Source organism: Sinocyclocheilus anshuiensis, unplaced genomic scaffold (genome assembly GCF_001515605.1).
Source record: "Sinocyclocheilus anshuiensis isolate Anshui unplaced genomic scaffold, SAMN03320099.WGS_v1.1 scaffold261, whole genome shotgun sequence".
NCBI classification, from domain to species: Eukaryota; Metazoa; Chordata; class Actinopteri; order Cypriniformes; family Cyprinidae; genus Sinocyclocheilus; species Sinocyclocheilus anshuiensis.
Genome location: NW_015536515.1, coordinates 1,701,455 through 1,708,810, shown reverse-complemented (window position 1 = coordinate 1,708,810; position 7,356 = coordinate 1,701,455).

Sequence of the window (7,356 nt, the reverse complement as noted above, 5' to 3'; positions counted from 1 at the left end):
GACGGTTCCTTATGCTTTCAAAATGCTCTCGAGGTATTTTGATGTCATACACCGATCAGTCTGCACACGCAAACAAGGCCAAAACCTAGATATTTCAGGCAATATAGAAATCCTGGCCAGGACGCGTCCTGGGAAAATGGCACGGATTGTCACCCTACTATAGACCTTACCCTTACAAAAAAATAAGTATACTTCAACATAATATTATTAAGTATACTTAAGTAAAGTTAGCAAATGGCTGCAATATAACAAAGAGTGAAAAATTGAAGGGGGTCTGAATACTTTCCGTACCCACTGTATTTTGAAGTATACTTGGAGTAAGTATACTAATATCAATGTGTACTATTTCAATGCTACTTGGGACTAAAACTGCCCACTGTTTAATTTATAAAACTATACTTTTAATTATACTTTAAGTGTACCAGTAGTAATCTTTGAGTACACAACTAGTTTACAACTACAAAGTACATAATGTATATTTCTGAGAAGTACGTTAAAAAGTAGACTGAAAGTATACTTTCTCATATTACACTCTAAAAAATGCTGGGTTAAATACAACCCAGTGCTGGGTAAAATAGGGACAAACCCAGCAATTGGGCTGTTTTGACCCAGCGGTTGGGTTAATGTTTAACCCAACCTTCTGGGTAGTAACCCAACCGCTGGGTCAAAACAACCCAATTGCTGGGTTTGTCCCTATTTTACCCAGCACTTGGTTGTATTTAACCCAGCATTTTTTAGAGTGTAGTTTAAAAGAAGTATACTAATAGCACACTTGTATAAACGTCTTTTTGTAATTTCTATAGATGGAATATATATATATAGGTCCTAGGTATAAAGGTCCTAGTTAATGTAATTTTCACAACTCACTTTCAAAAGTGTTTTATGGAGTTTTTGTCCACTGATTTATTCTTTTCCTTGTGTGTTTTTTTTTTTTTTTTTTGTTTTTTTTTTTTTTTTGGTCAGCTGAGCAATCATATGTTGTTAAACAACAGTGAAGTTGAATACACTGCACTTCTATCCCTCACTGCCTCGTTTTCATTGCTGTCAGAAATGAAATATAGTGCTATCCTATAGTGATGTTTTCAGAAGAATAGTAGGCTATAATTTTGCAGCATGTATATCTTGAGGAGAAAGATGGCTTGGTTTACAAACAAATGGAGAAAAGTTTGCTCATGAAAAATCATTCCCTCTGTGCAAACAAAATGATGTTGACTGAGTTTTGAGCGTCTCCGTTTCATGTTCGTCTGAAGAAAATTAAGCACTTTACACAAGAACAGATGCAAGTACAGATGAAGAAATGAAATTAAGACTCAGAGAAAGGCAGAATGTTCTCCACTGATTTAATTGTGCGATGGTGGGCGCGTGTTGCTTGTGAGTGGCTCCTCATTGACTCTTCTGTTCTTGAACTGTCATTGTGAAAGTGATTGAGTGTTAACCAATAAAATATTCCAAAATGCAAATATTGAGCCGCGTCCACATCAACACTCATGAATCTTCTACTGTAGCTCACTTGTCCTTTGATAAACCAAAGACGGCTATCTGTTCACGCTGTATGAGTATAGCTTTATCAAACATTTGCAGCTTATTAATGATCTCAGTGTGGACATAAACCAACCTTTGAAATCAGCAGGAAGTCCTTGAAACCAAACCATCGGATATCTGTAAGTCACCAGTAGATTTGTAATTGTCAGTGAGCATATTTACATGTGATGCATTTGTACAGAATGTCAAGTGATACGACACAAAGGAAACGTTTTCAGATGCTTCACTGATGTATCAGCTTTGTCTCAGATGTTTCTTCATAGAAGACATCAAAATAGACAATAACTAGACAATTGCTGAAATACAGTAAGAGTATTGAGCTATAAAATGAATGTGAATAAGAGCTCAGATCATTTAATGAGAAATGTTTGAGTTCATACTGAGATTGAGTTCATACACTGAAAAAAAAATTATTAATTATTAAAAAATTATTATTATTATTTTTTAAATGTTCTCCAAATATTTCTATTTACAACTTTGAAAAATCATTGTTTACATGAATTCTTACATGTTTACGTTGATTTCTTGGCAAATCTGAACACAATTTAAGAATTTCTTTGTAAGAATAACAATTACAATGAAATGTCACGTAACATACGGAATTAAACATGACAATTTGAATTAGACTATTTGAACTGACATAGTATTTTCTTGTAAAATGTACTACAATAATCTTTGTTTTATTTACAACTTTGAAAAATCTTTTTTTACATTTACTTTGATTTCTTGGCAAATCTGAGCACAATTTGAGATCTTAGTTGAAATCTCTTCTGAAACTCTAGAAATGACATTAAATTTCTATGTTTTTTTCCTTCAGGAGAAACATCCCCAGGAGCATCTCCACTGCTCTCAGTTAAAATAGACTCAAATGAGACAATTTCTGAAATACGGTGAGAGTAAAGAGCTATAAAATGAATATGAATAGCTGATCAGAACATTTGATTAGACATTTTTGAGTTCATACTTTGATTTCTTGGCAAATCTGAAGATCTCTTCTGAAACTCCAGAGGAGATGTGAGATTTCTAGGGTTGCTCAGGAGAAACATCTGAGGAGCATCTCAACTCCTCTCAGTTAATCTCATAGCTATCTATCAGCCATTTCTGAGCTATTAAAGAGATCTCATGTGGGATTTTCTGGGCTGCGGGAAGAAATGTGGCACACGCACCGCACAGGTGCCCATAACCTCTCTGTTGTGTACAGTCTTAAAGAGAGAACGTTTTGTTCTCTGTCTCCTTTGAAATGAAAAATACTCCCTCAGATTATCAGCGGACATGATTAAATAGCAATAAAGATGCACTCAGTGCTTCACCTGGGACAGTAAATGGAAAAGCTCTCTAATAAAACAGCCTTAACAAACAAGACAGCGGAGGGGCTTCTCTTCAGGGCTGTTTCTCAGTGATGGAATCAAATAGATTGCACTGGAAGCTTTAAACCGACACTGCAGCTCCTAATACAATTAGATTAACGCTGTCTTCTGTTTACCTCCCTGGGTATTTGCAGTGGTCTGTATTGCATTTATTTGTCTACAGTGCTCTGCTAAACTACATGAGACAGATCCGGGGCAGCGTGAGCCTCCCACATCACAGTGCAACGTGAAAGGCTTTGGCAATCGATATTATACTGCTCAGCCAGGAACACAGATTGTTGTTAAAAGACAAGCGAGATTATAAGAGAAGTACACTTATTATGAAGACACTCAAAGTTTTAAAGTCAGGGGAAATTTTGTTGTTCAGAAGTTGCTCTTTTAGAGCTCTCAGTTTCATTTATTTACATAATCCTCTGGAAGTTTTGTGTTTTCTGTGACTCACATGCCATAGTTTGAGTTTGGGTTTTACACAATGGTCTATTATTGTTGAAATCATCCAATTTAGATAAACTCGCCTCTAAATGTTAAGTGAATACAAAACAAACTGTGATTGGTCATGTGCCATCCTGTTCAGAATAAGCAGCAAAGTGGACCAGACTAGTCAAAAGTCTATATGTGAGTGTACTAAGCATTTTTTCTCAGGAGAAATTTTAAGAAGATTATGGAATTTGCATTTACTCTTCATTTAGACTAATTGTTGTGTAGGAGAACCAACTTTATATTAAATGACCATTTAAAAGATTAGGTAACTTTCACAAGTGATTTTCTAGTTAAAAGTGCGATCAAAGTTTTTCCTCATTAATTAAACAAACACAAAAATGAATAGCATTTTAGAATAATAAGTTTAAAATAATTTATAGAAATAAGAAGACCCCAATTAACTTTATTAATTTTGATTAGTGTACTTCTCAGGGTTGGGATAGATAGATAGATAGATAGATAGATAGATAGATAGATAGATAGATAGATAGTTTCAACTAACACACTGTAAAGAATGTCCCGAGTGTGACTTCAAATTGCATACGTTGAAACACAACACAATATATGATTTTGCTGTTGCTTTCTTGTCTCGGTTTTCATCCCTTCTGCATTGTCTCATAAGACACAAGTGACAACAAACCCGCCCCATAAATCCATTTCCTGCAGACAATACTAGAGGCTGAGCTGACGTGAGCTTTCAGCAGCTCATGATTTGCTCACTGAGAGTCAGTGGATTATTCTGGAAGCCAGTGGTGGGCTTCGCTCTCAGAAACCAGGACGAGAATGCCATTCTTCTCCAAACCACATGTTGACAAGTCAGCTTAATGTGAAGCAGGATAAACTGTGATTGGGGCTGTCGGTCCCACTGTTTGTCCAAACTCTCTCCATCTCACGCAAAAGAGAAATCTCTCTCCTGCTGGCTGAACAAACGGTGGCCGGGCCTCAAACTAGCCCACGTCTCTCTTCCCGGTTCCTGAATATCATCCTCTCCTGCGATAACAATCAGCACAAGGTCCGTGTTAAATGAAGTCAAGGGTATTTTTGCGGAGGAGTTTGGAGGTTCTATGACTGGTACACTTTACGCGCTGAAATAAGTGTGCGCTCCATTATGTGATAATTCTGTCAACCATGAGGTCATCAGCACAGCTCCTATCACAAGAGGATAATTGGAGTTGTAACTGTGAATTACATTTTTTTTCTCTCCCTTCTTAAATGAAAGATAACAATACACGATGAATATGACTGCTTCTTTTTTACAGAGGTGATTACTGATGACGCCTCTTAATTAAAGTACATTTGATTAGCTATTTTAATGTGCCACATAACTTGAGAGAACATAACTTGAAACCTTTAACTTTTGCATTTATTAGAAATTGTGAAATCTCTAAAATATCCTACCCATCTAACAAAAACATATTCTAAGAATGTTTTGTTAATGTTCCCATTAAGTTATGAAAACGTTATTTCTGAATGTCCTCAGAATGTTCAAAACATCCAGTTTTTTTTATTTTTTTTTACGTTTTTCTTGGTCATGTGAATATTAGAGAAAACATTAAGGCAATGTTCAATTTGATCATTTTGCAACCATTACAGGAATAATATCTTTGAATGTTCTCTGAACCATCTAAGACAAGAAGTAGCCACCACCAAAATATTTGATCATTTTCACAAAATTGTCATGGCTCCCAGAATATTTTGTTGTTTGAATATCTGAACATGCAGTATGTAAAAAAAAAAAAAAAAAAAGTTCTATTAAAACATAGCAGGAGTAGATCTCGTCCATCAACACCCCCAGAGGTTGGCAGTCCTAAACCACTTCCTGGGTTGACATTTCATTCGGTAATGTTAGGCAGTTTTGATTTATATGCTGTTTAATGCTTGATAATCACGTTATTTTACATGCGCATCTGCTTGCTTCTGCTTCTTCTTCACCGTGTTTTGATCCAGACATTCAGTACTCTTTCAGAAGATATGTAATAGCGCCTCCTACAGTATACCAGTGAAAACAAGGGAAATTCCATCAATGGTGGGGAAGCTGTCTCATAAATTATAGAAAATTCTGTCAATAGCAAGCAAAGAGTTAAAAACCATTAGACTAATGTCCAACTAAAATGTTTCAGAAAAATATTCCATGAACGATGCATAAATAATGTTTTTGTGCCAACATTTTGCTAACGTAATTAAAGACCAGGCATTCTGGTAAACATTACTGGAAGACTGTTTGTTCATAACTTTGAGAGAACCTTAACAAAACGTTCTCAAAACATTCCCTGTTAGCTTGCTAGTTGCTGAAATGAAGGTTTTGGGTTCAAAATCTGTCATCAATATCTGTGACGGATAATAAATTGCAAATCAGTTTGTAAAACAAACAAATATGATGTTTACAGTAATGTACTTACAATGAAAGCATATGGAAGAAACTCTGAGGGTTTAAAACCTTTTTTATGTTGAAATCGAAAAAAAAAATCCTTTTTTGAGGTGTAAAGTTGTCATTTTAGCAGTGGAATTACTGTTCTAGGTGGATGAACTTCTCTCTTTTACATATTCTTGCACATATCATGTTTAAGTCTGGCTTTCATTGCTGTACAGTGTATTTTAACATGTATTCCAGTGCTGTGTTTTGCACCATAATTATTGTTTTGTTTGTTTTTGGTGATTCAAAATGATTTTCTGTGCTAATCAACAGTACATCACAGACACTGTCAATAGAGCTTAAAGCATTGTTCTTTAGCCAAGATGTTTTATGTTGATTTTAATTTGAGTGTGTTAGAGAGTGAATGGTCAGGACGGTTTAGAGAAACCTTTCAGTTCCACATATATGTGAAAATGTGGGCATACAGTATGTTTAAAAAACAACATTACAAGCTGTGTTCACACGATATGAAATTGATTATCATAAAAATTTAGGAAGTTTATATCATAATTAGTGCTTCTAAATGTAAGTGCCAAACTTAACCCTCCTGTTGTGTTTAAAAACTGGGTACAACTTTTGTGATTTGGGTCATAAGACCCACATTGGTTTTACATGCAATTTGCCAAAAATCGGTACTATGAAAAACACAAAACACTCACGCAAAAAGAAAAGCTCTTGTAGCTTGTCAGAGACTAAACATATAAAATATGTGAAAAAGAAATTAATAATGAATCAAATAAATTATAAAATAAATAAGAAATAAATGAATATATTAATAATTCCCTTCTATTTTACTGTGTTATTTCTATAGTGTTAGGGGTCAATTTGACCCACATATTTTTATATTTATTAGCTGCACAGACACACACATATATATATATATATATATATATATATGTGTGTGTGTGTGTGTGTGTGTGTGTGTGTGTGTCTGTGTTTGTATGTATACAGTAGGTATAGAAAAGATTCAGAAAATCAGGAATCAGGAAAAAGGATCACCCCCTCCTAAAATTGACTAAAATCAGTGCGGCGCCTGGGGAGCAGTTGGGGGTTCGGTGCCTTGCCCAAAGGTCTCACCTCAGTTGTGGTATTGAGGGTGGAAAAGAGCGCTGGCTATTCACTCCCCCCACCGACCTGCCGCACCTGAGACTCAAACCCACAACCTTCGGGTTACAAGTCCGGCTCTCTAACCATTAGACCACGACTGCCCTTGGCCATGACTGAAATCAGGTGAAATCACCTTCTCAGTGGCACACAAAGTCATTTGACTTTCAACTGTAATCAGCTGTGCTCATTTTGATTAGCTCAGCATGAAAACAGATTTCCTGCAGCATTTCAGTCCTTGGTAGTGCAACTGAAGCAAACAATCAACTATGAGTGGCAAGGAACTGTCAAAAGATCTCAGGGATAAAGTTGTGGACAGGCACAAGTCAGAAGATGGATACAAAAACATTTCAAAGGCTTTATCAATGCCTAGAAGCACAGTGGAGTCTATTATTAAGAAGTGGAAGGTATTTGGTACAACACAGACCCTCCCTGGATCAGGACATCGCT